The 16,829-nt window shown below is 45.6% G+C and overlaps 3 non-coding genes across 3 annotated transcripts; all 3 read right to left on the reverse strand.

Moving 5' to 3' along the window:
• Positions 1-487: 487 nt before the first annotated feature.
• TRNAL-CAA (transfer RNA leucine (anticodon CAA)) lies at positions 488-598 on the reverse strand. Its single transcript has 2 exons — positions 561-598; positions 488-533 (listed from the first exon to the last, which is right to left on the reverse strand). It is a non-coding gene; the product is annotated as a tRNA-Leu (tRNA).
• Positions 599-1,549: 951 nt separating this feature from the next.
• Positions 1,550-1,660, reverse strand: TRNAL-CAA (transfer RNA leucine (anticodon CAA)). The gene is made up of 2 exons: positions 1,623-1,660; positions 1,550-1,595 (listed from the first exon to the last, which is right to left on the reverse strand). It is a non-coding gene; the product is annotated as a tRNA-Leu (tRNA).
• A 13,442-nt stretch (positions 1,661-15,102) lies between these two features.
• Positions 15,103-15,213, reverse strand: TRNAL-CAA (transfer RNA leucine (anticodon CAA)). The gene is made up of 2 exons: positions 15,176-15,213; positions 15,103-15,148 (listed from the first exon to the last, which is right to left on the reverse strand). It is a non-coding gene; the product is annotated as a tRNA-Leu (tRNA).
• Positions 15,214-16,829: the final 1,616 nt, after the last annotated feature.

Here is a 16,829-nt window from a genome sequence, read left to right on the forward strand (position 1 = left end):
GAGGCATTGGTCACACTGGAACCAGTTTGACTGGTTAACTCAGTTTAGGAACACTTTACTCCCTAAAGTGCAAAGCTCTATGATAGGCTCAGACAATCCTATTTTGTTATCTAATGTAGGATGACCTCCTGACTATCGCTTATTAGGGATAAGGTCACACAGTCCTGGGTATATATCTAATGCAGGGTGTCCTCCTGACTGCAGATTACCTGCTAAATGGCAGTGCTGATGTCACATGTCACACCCAAAAAGTCAGTCAGCAATGCTGACCAAAGCCGTCGCCATTAGTGATTGACTCGCCAAGAGAAAGTAACTTGGTGGCCATCTTCGAAGACAGGAAATGCCCACTTTCTATAAATCCATTTTCTCTGTAACCAAAGGATCCTCCACCCGCCGCCACTAAGAACCCTCCCCAAAAAATCAGAGGGCATGAGGATGTATAGGATATAAACGGTATAAGAACATTTGAAAGAGTAACAAAAGAACATGTCAGAAGTGGGATTTGAACCCACGCCTCCATACAGAGACCAGAACACCCACTGACATGGGAAGATATCAAGCTTGAGTCTGGCGCCTTAGACCACTCGGCCATCCTGACAACTTGGAGTCTTATGCTCAGTGAAGTGACTGATTGACTACTTGCCCCTGGTCTGTGAGAGGCAGAAAGAGAGTTACTGAATACGATCATTGTATTGTCCTGTGTGTATATCTAATGCAGGGTGTCCTCCTGACTGCAGATTACCTGCTAAATGGCAGTGTTGATGTCACAGGTCACACCCAAAAGATTCCCGTGCTCCCCCCGAGCCCACCTCCCGTGGCCCCCAATCCCTGAGCCCACCTCCCGAGCCCCCAAGCCCACCTCCCCTCCTGGGCAGCTGCCGCGGGGATATCGGGGGCAGGAGGGGAAAAAGTCCGGCGGCAAGCTGCACCCACCCGGTCAAGGTAAGTCACTGTCACCCACTGTCACCCACCCAGTCACTGTCACCCACCCAGTCACTGTGTCACTATCACCCAGTCACTGTCACCCATTCACTGTCACCCAGTCACTGTCAGTCACTGTCACCCAGTCAGTCTCCCACCCACCCAGTCACTGTCACCCACCTCGTCACTTTTACCCAGTCACTGTCACCCAGTCACTGTCACCCACCCACCCAGTCAGTGTCTCCCACTCACCCAGTCAGTGTCTCCCACTCACCCAGTCAGTGTCTCCCACTAACCCAGTGTCATCCACCCACCCACCCACCTTTCTGGCTCACAGTTTAGCTGCATTGCCTCTTCAGAGTTTATAGCAATGAGCTCTGAATGAGAAAAAAGTTTCCCAGGGTCTCTTTCCATTGTTTCTGCCTCCGCTGCTGTTTGCAATGTACCTGTATTTGCCTCCTGACGGACTCCTATTGCAATCACTTCATGTAGGAGGCTGTAACCAAAGGAACCACTCCCCGCCACCAAGCTCCCCTCCCCTCCAAAAAAGAAATCAGAGGGCATGAGGGCATGAGGATGTATTAGATTGAAAGGGTATGAGAACATTTTAGAGAGTAACAAAAGTATGTGTCAGAAGTGGGATTTGAACCCACGCCTCCATACAGAGACCAGAACACCCACAGACATGGGAAGATATCAAGCTTGAGTCTGGCGCCTTAGACCGCTCGGCCATCCTGACAACTTAGAGTATTTCCTGTGGTATAAGTAACTGATTGACTGAGTCTCCTTGGGTGTGTGAGTGGTTGAAAGAGAATTACTGAATATGTTTTATTATTATTATTATTATTATTATTATTAATAATAATAATAGCATGTTCCTGTATAGCGCTGCTAATTTTATGCAGCGCTTTACAGAGACATTATGCAGATACAGTCCCTGCCCTATGGAGCTTACAATCTATGTTTTGGTGCCTGAGGCACAGGGAGATAAAGTGACTTGCCCAAGGTCACAAGGAGCCGACGCCAGGAATTGAACCAGGTTCCCCTGCTTCAAACTATCAGTGCCAGCCAGTGTCTTTATGTAATAATGTTATTGTCTGTGAGCGAACGAGCGAACGAGCGAACGAGCGAACGAGCGAACGAGCGAACGAGCGAACGAGCGAACGAGCGAACGAGCGAACGAGCGAACGAGCGAACGAGCACCTGGGTGCCAGTGGGTGAATGTCCAGAAGGGTGATTGAATGGCAGGGCGGCATTACATGGCAGGCTGAGTGCCTACAGGTGAGTGAGTGGCAGAGTGGATCTGTGTCTGTGGGTGAATTAGTGATTGTCACTTTTTTTAATACTTGATTTATGAAAGTTATGACAAGGCTGTTTGGGGAAGAGGAGGGCAGCAGTAAAGAAACCTTAGGCCGCGTACACAGTAGGAACGCACAAGCAACCAAGTGCGTGACGTCACGCGCACCTGCAGCACAGGCGATCCCGTGGCCTGTGGGGTCTGGAGGAGGAGACATTACCAAGAGCTGATCCACTCCATGTTTGGGGGCGTACCCATGAAGTCACGTGAGGGCTCTCCCTCATTGGCTGATCCCCGCACGTGACCCGGGCGTCGCAAGACGCACGTGTGCATACGCGTTCTCTATGGCCGTGCGCATTGCCTTACAGGCTTTTGGGTGCGGCGAGTGCGACGTCACTCGCGCCGTCGTGCTTACTATGGCAGCGGGCTTACGCGTGATTCCTAGGACTGAATGGTAATGGAACACAGGTTGGAAATATAGCGAGGAGAAGGCTTCATGTTGAGTGTGAAGAATGTGAGAGAGGGACAGTGAGATGAGGTTTTGGGGATAGAAGGGGCAATGAGAGACTGAGAAATTGGATAATGCACAGTTTTTAGTAAGGTCAATGGAATTACCATAATAATAATTGTTTGTTCTTGTATAGCGCTGCTAGTTTTACATAGTGCTTTACAGAGACATTTTTCAGACACAGTCCCTGCCCCATAGAGCTTACAATCTATGTGTTTGGTGCCTTGGTGCCATCCTTGTGTGTGCTGGAAGTGGTCCATTGCCATGGAAAAAGGAGTGAGTGGAGAGAGGACGCAAGATGCCCAGGAATAAGAGGGTTCATCAATGCTCAGGATGTTAATACCAGGCAAGTAGACTATGTGGATTTTAGAACACCTGTCCCTAGGGCAGGAGTCACCAACTACGGTCCTTAAGGGTCACCAACAGGTCAGATTTTCAGGATATCCTTGCTTCAGCACATAGGAGCAAAGTGACCTAATGACAGTGATGTGTTTAATGGGTTAAAGGGTCAGTCCCACGTAGGAGCAAAGTGACCTTATGACAGTGATGTGTTTAATGGGTTAAATGTAACTGAATTGTGAAAATCTGACCTGTTGGTGGCCCTTGAGGATTGGAGTTGGCCACTCCTGCCCTAGGGATTGCATCTGTAGCGGGGTCCCCCTTACCTGTCCAGAGGAGGGGTAGCTGTACCTGCATTGCACTTAATTGCTCCGGTGGATCGGGAGAAATTGCAGCAGCCATCTTGAACTGGCTCTGTATTTACTGAGCAGAACTACAGCTCCCAGAAGCCTCGGCGTTGGTCACATGGGCCGTCCCAGCCAATTGGGAGCAGTGCTGCCTTTTTGTAGAGCTAGATGTCCTCTGTGGGGCTGGAGACAGCATGGGGAGACACCACGGAGCCTCTGAAGGGAGAGGTACTGTCTGAGGAGCAAGTATGCTCCTGGACTAGGCCAGACCTTGCCCCCTAGGCCCCAGTTAGGCCCTGAGACAAATACAGTGCAGTATTGTAGGGAAGGCCTCATATAGGGACCCTTCCCATTAGCCCTGCAGCAGCACTAATGCGCTGGTGGACAGATGTCCACGCGGCGGACTGCACATGGCAGCACGGAGGTGGAACCCTCCAGCTGGAGACTTCACCGAGGATAGCGCCCTGGATAAGGTGTGAGTGGAGTTGTGTTGGAGGCCCCGCTGAGTGGGACCTGATCCAGCATCCTCCTCTCATTATTCCCTTGTCGGGCCTGTGACCAGAAAGGTACTAACGTACACCTACACATCACAGAGGGGTAGCACTACCTCACACTTGGGTGGGATTGCTTGGACACCAGGTTTATAGGTGCCCAAGGCACCCTCAGTACTTTGGGGGAACCACTCAGGGGGTTGTACTATTGCATCCATGTTTTTGTGTATTGTACTGTTGTGTTTTACTGTTATGTCGTGTATAGTAAAGACGAGTTATATATGTAGCCCCGGCTCCCCGTTTACCTCTGTGGTGGGTGCGGGAACAGGGGGGAGGCTGCAGAGGGACCCTGCTAGGTGGGGGCTGCTCCGGAGCTCCGTGGGTTACCCGACAAGTTGGGGCCGCCATCTTAGAAGTCGCGCATGCGCGATAGGAGCTATGTGCATACGCCGTGGCCTCGAAGTTGCGGCAGCCATCTTAGGTGGCTCCGCATAGGAGACCACTGGACTACATGTCCCAGAGTGCTTAGGGGCAAGTACCCCATGTGAGGCGCAGCAGCCAATAGGGCTCTAGGAGTGACGGCAATAGGAGAGAGATACATTTGGCGCGCTTGAGACTGTGCGTCAGTCGGAGCAGGGAGGCAGTAAAAGAAGGTAGAGTCCAGGGAGGTGTGCTCCTCTGGACTAGGCCAGATCTCCCTATAGGGCCCAGCCAGGCCCCAACTCCCCTCAGGTTGTGGCTGCTGCAGGGAAGCCCCACAGATAGGGACGCTTCCCCCAGTAGCTGTATAGAGTGTTAGTGCACCAGTGATGGACGCCACATGGTGTGTGTGGCCTGCGGTCTGGGGCCAGACCCAGGCATATATTATCAGAGACATTTAAAGGGACACACTCCAGCAGGAGTCCCCTCAAGAGGCGAACGGCCTTCGTGAGAGGACCGGACCGACCCACATCCTGGGCTCACTCTGCGGGCCGACGGATCAACCCTCTCCACTTGCCCTGATCTGGCCAGAGATCAGGAAGGTGCCCACGTGCACCAACAAGTCTCACACAGTGGGTAGCGCTACTCCTACTGCCTTACGAACACTGGGTATTTAGGTGCCTGGGGCAACCACGCCGGGTATGGGGATATTGTTTGGGGATATTGTGTTGCTATGTGTGTGGCGTAATAAATCAGTTATATATATATACTGTACCTGTGTGCGTATTTCTATATACATTATTTTGGTTCCTGTGAGGAGTTATCCAGGTGCGTTACGATGATCACCCCAGGCTTCCAGTGGCAGAGGATCAGGCCTTCTATACGCCAGACAGGTACTCAGCCCAAATAGTTCCCTTAGTCACGGGGAAAGGAGGCTACATATATATCTGGTGTGATATTATTATTACTGATTGTATCGGTTTCTGTGAGGAGTCATCCCGCCAAAGCTAGGATCCCTCACAGGTGGAGGCGCTGCACTAAGAGAGAGAGAGAGCTCCCCCCAGGCTCCCAGTCACTGAGGCTCAGGTCTCCTGTGAGCGTACAGGTACTAGCAGCCCGCGTAGTCGCCCGCGATTTCCCGTAGGCATAGGGCAAGGGGGCTACACATCTATGGAAGATTTTCTACAATCGGTGTTATAGATACGATGCTGGAATCAGTATAATGTTTGCTCTGAGTCCTTGAAGTAGTTGTTCCTTATACCCATTTAGTTCCGTTCCCCTGCACCCAATATATATTGTTTTCATAGAGTTACAACGCTTTGTATTGAGCAAACTACTTATGTCCTGTTTAAGAGGATTGATACACTTTGGTCTTGTATGAGCCTATACTTGTACTGCATTGGACAATCTCTACTATACCCCTAGTGGATTAGTGAATGAGTCGGCATTCAAGGAAGCAATTTATTGATACTTATTAATAAGCAAATATGCATCTCCGACATATTAGGGGCCCGTCCGGGATCTTTTTGAAAGAAGAAATGTGTATTGGATGCTCCGTCCGGATGCTTTTCCTGAGACCGCAAGTTATTTTATTTTTTTTGTTTCAATTTTTTTTATTGTTTTAGAGAGACATAACAAATATATAGTCTTGGAATACATGTGATGTTTTAACAGTGTCACTTGTCCATACAACAAAGGGCATTAACAGTTCGTCATCATTACTGAAATAAAATAGTTGCTATAACACTTTTTTTGAATAAGTGTGGTCTGTCTTCCTATTTCTGGTTGTGTTAGGGAAGCAGCCGCTTCCGTAAGCGTCTCTCATGGGCTTAACAAAGGAAAGAGAAGAACGTAGAAAAGAAGAAAAAGAAGGGTGGGAGGAGTGGAAGGGGGAGGGGGTAGGACGAGCCCATTTGTCTGGTCTTTCTGTATTTATTTCTATGGGGTCCCTAGTTTCCTGGCCATATTTCCCAAATTTTGTGAAATTTGTCAGTTTTCTGGTTCAACTGTGCTGTGAGGAGCTCCATCATCTTTATTTCTCTTAGTCTCCGTAAGACAGTCTGCCTAGAAGGCGCATTCACCTTTTTCCAGGCGGCCGCAATAACACAGCGGGCAGCTGTCATTACATGAGTGATCATCTTACTTTCTGCCGTTCCTAATTCATCTATTAGTTTGGCCAGCACCATGGTCAGCGGTTCCACCTCAACCTCCACCCCTAAGTACTCTCTGATCAATGTTTGTATCATGACCCAGAATACCTGAATTTTTGGGCAACTCCACCAAAATATGAACCATATCTCCTTTTTGCCCGCATCCCCTCCAGCACAAATCCGGGGACCCGGGGAAGATCTTAGCCAGCCTGCTCGGGGTTAGGTACCAATGAAATAGAATTTTATAAATATTCTCTTTGATAGTGGTACAGATTGACGTTTTTGCAGCTACCTCCCAAATGTCCTCCCAGTCTTCTCTATCGATCTCTGTATTCAAATCTTCTGCCCATTTGATCATATAGCTATGTTGGGAACAACCCGCTGACCGCGCCAGGCCCAGATATATCTCCGAAATCAGCCCTTTACAGTAATATTCTTTCCTACACAGTCTTTCAAAATTTGTTAAATCTTTGAATGCCGAATATTTGGAGACTGATTGCAGGTAGTGCTTGATTTGGAGGTAACCAAACACTGATATATTTTTATTTATGATTTGGTGTTTCTTCTCCAGCGCCTGGAGTGGTAGAATTATACCGTTATCTACAAAGTCGTCAGCTACCATCAGCTTTAACGTCTTAAATTTATTGAGTCTCTGTGGGAGCAAGCCTGGGGAGAATTCAGGGTTATGGAATATAGGGGTTAGTAGTGTTGGACTGGCTGTCAGACCATATTTATTTTTATTTCTAGACCATATCCGCCATGTACATTTCATTGCTCCCAGTTTTAATGTTTCCAAGAAGGTCTCTCCTCCCCTCTCGGTCCACATAGCAGCCGGGAGAGAGAGAGGTCTTGTATAGGTAGACTCAAGTCCCACCCAGCAACTGGTGGCTGGATCATTGTTCCAAATTATTGCTTGTTTGAGTTGGGCCGCCAAATAGTATTTAATGATATCCGGGACTGCCAAGCCTCCGCAATCTTTTGGGGCTAGCATAATAGATCTAGCTACCCTGGGTCTTTTATTTTGCCAGATAAATTGGAAAATTCTGTTTTGTATGTTTTTAAGCTCCGGCATTGGAATATCTATAGAAAGAGTCTGGAAATAATACAGGAGCCTTGGTAGGATATTCATTTTGATCGTGGCTATTCTTCCTAACCAAGATATCTGGTATTCGTTCCAGCTCTGGAGGTCCTTTTTTAGCCTCTCAAATAATGGTGGATAGTTATGTTTGTATAGCGTATTATACTCCCTTGTTATTTGGATTCCTAAGTATTTGATCTTTGTGGAGTTCCACCTATATTTAAAATTTGCTTGTAGTAATTTAACTTCAGAATCCGACAGGGTTAGGTTTAATGCTTCCGACTTATCCATGTTGATTTTATATCCCGATATTTTGCTAAATTTATCTAGTTGTGAATGTAAGTTCGGGAGTGAAATCAAGGGGTTGGCGAGAGTTAGGATAATGTCGTCGGCAAATAGGGATATTTTGTAGTTTGTCTCTCCTATTACAATTCCGTTTATGTTTTTTTCGTCTCTAATTGTTGCTGCCAACGGTTCAATAGAGAGAGCAAACAGAAGCGGAGACAAGGGACATCCCTGTCGAGTACCATTCTTTATGTTTATAGGGTTTGAGTCTCCTCCTGGGAGTTTGACTATAGCCGTGGGAGATCTGTATAGGGCTCTTACCCCTTCTAGATATGGGCCCTGAAATCCATATTTAAGTAGGGTTTGGTCTAGGAAGTCCCACCTAATCCTGTCGAATGCTTTTTCCGCATCCAAGCTCAACAGGATGGCCTTTGTGGATGAGAGATGTACATGGTCGATTATATCTATAATTTTCCTAGTATTGTCTGAGGCCTGTCTGCCGGAAATAAACCCGACTTGATCTATATGTATCAGGCTTGGGAGTATGGGGGTCAGTCTATTTGCCAGAATTTTGCTGAACAGTTTTAGATCCGAATTAAGGAGGGCTATGGGGCGATAGTTACCACACTGTAGTGGGTCTCTCCCTTCCTTTGGTATGATTGCTAAATTAGCTTTTGTGAAGATTGAGATAATGTGTGTGGCTATCATCACCTCCATTTTGGCCTAACCGTATGTTTGTATGTATGCCAATTTGTTTCATTCGTGTATGAACTGTGAATGATTGATTCTGCAGAGTATCGCTCCTAGATGTAACTCGCCCTTGTATAATTCCTAACAGGCAGGCAAGAATTGAAATAGCACTCGTAAGCAATTTCTCCTGTCTTAAGATATTTCTGCTGATCATAGTATAGTTGTTATCTACAGTACACATACAGGGCTAAAGACAGTAACTCCCTTATGTCACAAGGTTAAGAGGCCCACATTATGGTAAATTATCGATAAGAATATAGCATATGAAGCATATTTAGGTATCAACCAATATATATTTTTGCATGTCATCATATCATCATTTATCTATAAGCCAGCCCCCTTAAGGGGTGTATTACTCATTTTGAAATGTATAAAAATGTGATCCAAGCAATATGTTTGCAGAGGCCTGAGTTCCTTGTTGGAATTCTTTTCTCTCAATGGTGCCATGGTGCTGATAAACTCATGTGTTACTTTTTAAACCCTTGACTCATTGATCTTATTTCTACGCTTTCACACTTTAGACATAGATGGTGGGATGACTGTGACCGCAAGTTATTTTTAATTCTATGACATCGTGGATCCAGAATTCCAGAGACGTTCATTTCCTGTGTGGCTACAATAAGTTTACTTCGGTGTGGTTATTGATCACATTTTGGAGGATCGTTTGAAAACAACATATTTTCGTCTGCATCGTGGATCAAAAGGAATAGGTAAATATGAATGCTTTCAAAAGATAGTCTGCCAACATAGAGACGCTGCTAGTCAGGACAGGGCAAAAGGACGGCATCCTAGTAATTTTGCTGATTTAATACATGAGTTGATTGTAAATTATGGAGGTCCGTTTGCATGGAAAGATGTTGGTGATGATACAATTGAGGGTCTGAAATCTGCTATAACTGTGACTCCTTCAGTGAAAGATAAGAAAATCAAGAAGGGAAGAGTAATTCAGCTGTTATTTCGGGCTGGCAAAGTTTTGCCCCAAAAGGTTGAGGTATTGACAGGGACAATAAAAGAATTAACAGATGATTTAGCTCAAACAGAAAACAAACTTGATGATACAAGGTTGCTAATGCAAACTGCCATACATACAGCCTCTTGTTTACAAGATAAACTAGATGATGGCCAACAGATGGAGTGCTGTTCTACCCAGGCTGATTCACCAGGATCAAGTTGGTTTCATTAAAGGTAGACAAGCGGCCGATAATACTAGAAGGATTATTGACATCATAGATTATATAAACACCAACAAGATTCCAGGGATTATTTTAATTTTAGATGCAGAGATTAATCTTAATTCGATAGAATAGACTGGCCTTACCTAGATGTCACGCTGGTAGCCAATCCTACGGCACTGGTAGTTCATCAGGGACACAGGTGCATGGATATACAACACCTGAAGGATAAATACGTGAACAAGTCCTATATTCGAATTCCACAACGAGATGGACTGTACCTATAGATGAAAAAGATACCAATATGTTGAAGTACGTTTATAAATAAAATTATTGCGCAAGCAACAGAGGCTACTTACAATGTAGCAGAAATAACAGGCGTATCAGTAAAATGCTTTCAGATCGCTGCATCAAAGGGGCTGATAATCTCAGGAACCGCTCACTCCGTCTGTGTGCTCGGACGCGGAAGCGTCACTGCTCAGCTGTAATCAGTCCTCTGATGGTGACGTCACTCCCCTAAACGGGGATACCGCCGGCTCAGTTCACTCGGTGCGATTAGCCACAGGGCTCAATTCCGAGATTGATATAACAGTCCCAATAGCCTTTAAATAAGGCTTTGCAGCAAATAGAAAGACAGGTGAAAGTACTGAATACAACAGAAAATAGGGAGATCTACTAAGAGACCCTCACCCGTCTAGTTTCGTCTGAGTTTAGACTTCTTCTGGGGCAGAAGATGAAACGCGTCAGGAATACATCATTACGCAAAGACACTACGTCATCACGCAGCGCGTGCTTGAGCCGGATCATGCGCGAAGCAGATTTGTGGCTGCAGACCATAGGAAGCTTTGCGGAAGCTCCATACGGATGGGTTTGCAGACTTCCAACAGTAATCTTTGGCCTTCCGGTATATCGTTGTCTCCGCTGCTCTTAAGTGACATTCGGGCTGCGGATCACCGACGTGGAGACCCTGGCTTGGCGGTGATATAATATAATCACAAATGCCTATTTTTTTATATACCCTTGTGAGTGATATTCTTCCCCCTCCCATTCCTTTCCCATCAATAAATGTACTTTTTTACACTATGGGGCGTGCGCGCCTCTCTCTCTCTCTCTATGGAACCAATCTTCGCATCAGAGGGATGTAACAATGGCCTAGGATGCTTAGTGGTCCAGACAACCAAGGATGACGAGTCGACTCCACCGAAGGAAGAAAGTAACCTCCTGAAGGTGACCGACAAAAGGATCTCCCAAAAGAAAAGAAACAGTCAGACAGTCCTCCTGAGAGCAATGACACAGCTGAGACGTACAGCCATTCCTCTCCACAGAATATCAAGCGACAAAGCAGCCAGCTGCCACGGCTGGAATAGCCGCAAAGGATTGCACCCTGCAGGTGAAACTACAGGGGCAAAAAGACTGTTCTTTCACACACGTAAAAGGAGACAGTTGCAGAGACATTTCAAAAAGGGATTTACAAGGACAAAAGAGACTGTTCTTCGTCATGTCCAGGGAGAAAACAACCTCCTGAGGGCAGTCAACAAAGAGACACAAAGGCGTATCACCAAAATACGTGGAGACGTTCTCGTGCAAGAGGAATGCACCGATTACTTAGGGTGCACAGCGTTCCAGACCACAAGGGACGACGACAAGCAAAAACCCTCGATGGAAGATAGAGGATTCCTGAGTTTAACGGTCAAGGAGCTCGTCAAAGACAGACCGGGCAGTTGGGTGAACCCACTACCATTCCGTTCACCAAGAAGCGCCTCCCCAACAATGGAGAACATGCCATCTCTAGGTTCACTTCGCACCGCTGCAACCTACAAAGGAAACCGGAGACCAAAAACAACTTTGTTGCCTTCATCCAGAAGATATTCCTTACCGGCCACGCAAAGCCAGCACCTCTAATGAAGGAAGGTGAAGAATGCTGGTACCTCCAATTATCTGGGGTCTACCACCCTCCAGAACCCGATCAAATCCTGGTAGTGTTCAGCCCCAGCGCTCAGCTCCAGGCAGTCTCCCCGAACGACGCCCTCTTTACTGGACTAGACTCGACAACCAGTCTTCCAGGAGTGTTGATCCGCTTCCGCAAGGAGCCAAAAGCCATCTCCTTCTGCCAAACGCCAGGTGATAGAGTGACAGTCTACCACGACTGGCATACCTACAAGGGGATGCACCTCTGTAGGTAAAACTACAGAGACAAAAGGACTATTCTCTCACAAAGCTAAAAGAAAACAGTGTCAGAGACTTTTACACAAAGACATTGTGGTGCAACCATCTAACCTGGAGCTGTGCATCCACCCTGCATCCTTTGCCAAAGAACCTTGGCCAAGGGACTTTGAAACCAAGTGATACCGGCCGGTGTCACATCGCTATGTGGACATGGACTTTTGCATTGTTTGAGAATGTGATGTTATCTTTGTTATGCATTGCACATATGTTCCACATATTCCAGTTATATAGTGGTATCTCCAGATACCAGACGGGGATTATCATGGAACAAGAATCACATTTCTGCCTGACCCCCCTTCTGCTTGTCGGCTCCTTAAGTTCAGCTGCATGCATTTGTTCCACACACACACCGTGCCTGTGTGATGTATCAATATGTTGCCCTTTCTGCCTGTGAGCAGGCAGCCAGTGAGTTGCTACAGCAACCTCTGAGGTTCTTCTCAGAATGGGCTGTTCTGCCCTCCCCTCTTGTTTGTTTCCAGATAGTCTGTCCCAAGACTATTCCCTTTACCCACATTCCCCCTCACTTCCTTTTCCACCTAAGATCACAGTGAGTACAGACATGTCTGCATCCACCCATGGCAAGGCCTTTCTGTCTTACCGTAGTCTAACCTCAGGCAAGCATTTCTGACAGAGAAGCACTCTCTAATCACACTACACCTACAAGTACCCGTTGTTTTCTACTTCTGCAATAAAGTTAAGAAAGACATTAAGGACTTGTGATGCTTTGGAAGAGGGAAGACATAAGTTAAAGCTAACTGGAGCTATTCATACCTCAACACGTGACCCTAGTTCCAGGATAGGCTGGCTACGGTGTCCGTGTGCAGTCAAAAGAGCTCCAGGTCCTTGCATGAACAAGGCGTTTCGGTTATAGTAATCCTTCGTCAGGTTCATACAACGGACCTGGAGAGCCATGCTTAAATAGGGCTTGCTTTAATTGATTAAACACCCCTAATGCTGGGTGAGATCTATCAATAATCATTTGATTAACATTAAAAATGCTGTATTGGTGAGAGTCAATAAACGTGACTTAATATGGAACAGATGGCAGCAGTACCCAGTGCTTGTGAATATTTTCTGAGATATAGCATTCATTTTAGACTGTTTAAAATACTGTCAGAGTAATACTTTCGATATTTAACAAAAATAGTTGGATACTATGGCTAACACCACCCTCTAGTGGAGACAAAGTGGAAATGCACAGTTTTTAGCATATACTGAAAATTCAGTGATATATAAAAATATGGGATAAAAGTGTCTAACATTGCGATAAAAATATAGTGTTAAAAATATATTATAAAATACATGTAATAGTATAATGCAGAATCGTTTACAAAAGCTCGTTAGTGCTAGGAATACAAATATCTACACAATCACAGATGTAGTGTGCATAGAACTTTCCTCTGACTGCACTAGCAATTTAAAAAAATGAAAGAATATATGATCGGTACCATGTTATTTTTTATTTTTGACAGAAGAAATGTGTATTTATATATGTGTGCATGTATATGGATATATATATATATATATATATATATATACATATATATATGCACATAAATAAATGTATCAAGCTGTATTAAAATTACACTTAAGTGTAAAAATGGGCTCACAAATTATCCAAGGTTCAAGTTAATATTAAAGTAACAATATTTTTAATCTGTCTTAATTGGAATGTAATTTTGGATGTACTGTACAAAATACAGCCACATAGATTGTGCACGCGTGTTCAATTCAGGTGCATGGTGCACACATTACTATATTAGTGGTTTGATTGTTTTTACATTTAAAATGATGGTCATTTGATTCCAATACCATAGTGGGGGGCGCGAGATTACCGGCGGGGGGCGCGAGATTACCGGCGGGGGGCGCGGGGTTTACAGAGGCCCCGCGCGCTTCCCGAAGGCAGTTAAATTAAGTGCTGGGGGAGCTGCAGGGCCTCTGTAAACAATACTCACCTTGATTCAGCCGGCATCTGGAGACGCGTCGCCATGGCAACACGGCGTCAAATGACACCACTGGTCATGTGACGTCACGTTGCTATGACAACGTGACGTAATGACGCCCAGACACCGGGAATCAAGGTAAGGAGGAGGAGGAGGAGGAGGAGGAGGAGGAGGAGGAGGAGGAGGAGGAGGGAGGGGGGCGCACGGAGTGGAGGACATCCGGCAGGGGGCGCAGGGGGAAAAGTTTGCGCCCCCGTGGTTTAGCTGAAAGTTCAAAATAAGATATTGTCCTAATGTTTTTTATTTTCTTATCCATCCTATTATTTTGATTATTGTGATTGTATTATTTTGATCTATATATGTATATACATTGTGTTGTGTAAAAAAAATGGTTAACTGAGATTGCCCTCCTATTCTCAAAAACCAAAAGGTATTAATTGAGTGTTGTGGCCTGTATGAATGATACAGAAGGACTGGCTCAGTGAGTAAAGCCTGGCACGGAGTGTGAAGCAGGGGAACCGGGTTCAATTCCCGGTGTCGGCTCCTTGTGACCTTGGGCAAGTCACTTTATCTCCCTGTGCCTCAGGCACCAAAACATAGATTGTAAGCTCCACGGGGCAGGGACCTGTGCCTGCAAAATGTCTCTGTAAAGCGCTACATAAAACTACCAAAGAGAGAAAAAGGAATTGAAAGTCAGAGGTATAGACAGAGTGGAAGGATTTAGGGGTACACTTTTGTTGCCTTTTTAAATGTGGTATAAAATTGTGTAATTATTATTATTATTAATAATAAAAAAAGTATCACTTCAATTTATTATATATATATATATATATATATATATATATATATATATATATATATATATATATATATATTAGATATTAACATAGCACTTCTCTTGCTCACTATTGATATGAATGCTTGCCCATGATATACAGTGAATAAAAATATAATACAAATATTCAGAGATTCCTGGGATTCAAACAGAGCATTTTGGCAAGGATCAAAAGTAGTATTATGTGTTGTGTTATTCAAATTGACCTTCATGCACACAGCCTTATATGTAAAACATTAATAGTATTATTAATACTAGCATATTATTATCAATAATTATATACAGTATATTATATTATTTGTATGCTGTTTTTTCAATTGGTGGGGGGGAAAAAATAATGTGTCAGAAGTGGGATTTGAACCCACGCCTCCATACGGAGACCAGAACACCCACAGACATGGGAAGATATCAAGCTTGAGTCTGGCGCCTTAGACCACTCGGCCATCCTGACACCTGGGATTCTAATTATTCTATACTAGTACTAATCCATGTTCGATTCCCCCATGTGATTTTAAACTCATTTGTAATACTGAAGTTCTCTGTGTATATGAGTGCTGCAGGAACACGTAGGTCCGGGTGTTATTGCACAAGCAAAAATGTCATAGATAATGTAATAATGTGTAAACCTAGGGGGGTGCACCTAGGTTCCAGTCCCTCATGTTTAATATTATTTTCACATTCAACCTTAAAATCCTGACCCCCAAAACCCCAGCACAAGCTGAGCTCAGTACGGGCTAAGGAAGGAATCGTCCCCTTATTAGGGAATACGTGACTAAAAATACTACATGTAATCGTTACCAAAAGGCATATTATTAATAATGTTATTCACACTAATATAATACTAGGTTTAATCATTACTAACAGGCGTGGAATTGATATTGTTAAATAGCAAAGTTAGTTGTTTCCGTCCCTTTATCGCTTTCATTCTTTCTGTGATTCTTTACACATCTGCATTTCACGGGAATGACATCATCAGCTTCCGTGGTGTAATGGTTAGCACTTTGGACTCTGAATTCAGCGATCAGAGTTCAAAACTCGATGAAACCTGAATTTAATATCTTTTTGTACTTTATAAGAGTGCTGGCACGGCACACAGAGCACGCTGTACGGAGTGTAAGTACGTGGCCTGTATTTGTGCAGGGTCGTCGATAGGGGGGGAGAGCCGGGTCTGATGGATGTGGGTGTCCATCCTCCCACTGCCAGGCCCAGCTCTCCCCCAGCTGAGGCCTCACTCTGTCCCACGCTGAGCTTCCAACGCTAGCTCCCCCCCCCAACACATATAAAAATAGTCCCCCCAAATACATATATGTAACACATATTCCTCCCCCCCGGACCCCATACCCCCCCCCAATCGCAGATAGGGTGCACGTGAGGGGAATCTATATGTATATTACCAGGTGTGTGGTGCTTTTACCTGTCAGGTTCACAGGAGGCCTGAACCTCTGCCAGCGAGAGCCTGGGGTGTATCCTCTGGAACGATCTGACATAAACAGCGCCTCCACCTGTGTAGGATTCTATGGGTAGAATGACCCCTAAGGCCTGGGACATAGTCCAACAGACCCGCTGAGCCGTGCTGAGCAGATGGACTTACCCCATTCATCTGTGATCAGCGCGGCTTTAGCAGCCACTTTCGCATGCTTGCGGAGGCTCAGAAATTTTCTGGAGACAGGCAAGTTTAAATTTCGGCGCTCAGGGGAGCGGAGGAGCGGTCACGTGACCGCAAACATCCAATGGGAGCGAGGGACTAGCCCCGCCTCCCGCCACGCCTCCGCTCCGCCCCCAAAGCGCGCTCACTGCCTCGCCTGCCAGGACGCAAAAAAGCACCAGTTTGAGCAGGCGAGGCAGAGCCGGAGCACAGCTCAGCGCGGCCCGAGGCACCAGGCCCGAGGCCTTACACAGGACCCACATATATAAAACACATACACCAAAGGTATATATAAAACAGGTTTACTATATGTAGCCATGCTGTAAAATGGCTGCAGTCATCTCTCCTGCTGGCAGTAAGGCCTGGTAAGTTATGGGCATGCCAGCAGTAATCATGGAGGTTTGCCCTCACACCCTGGTGAG

This window comes from Ascaphus truei, unplaced genomic scaffold, assembly GCF_040206685.1.
Source record: "Ascaphus truei isolate aAscTru1 unplaced genomic scaffold, aAscTru1.hap1 HAP1_SCAFFOLD_541, whole genome shotgun sequence".
In the NCBI taxonomy this organism is placed as follows: Eukaryota; Metazoa; Chordata; class Amphibia; order Anura; family Ascaphidae; genus Ascaphus; species Ascaphus truei.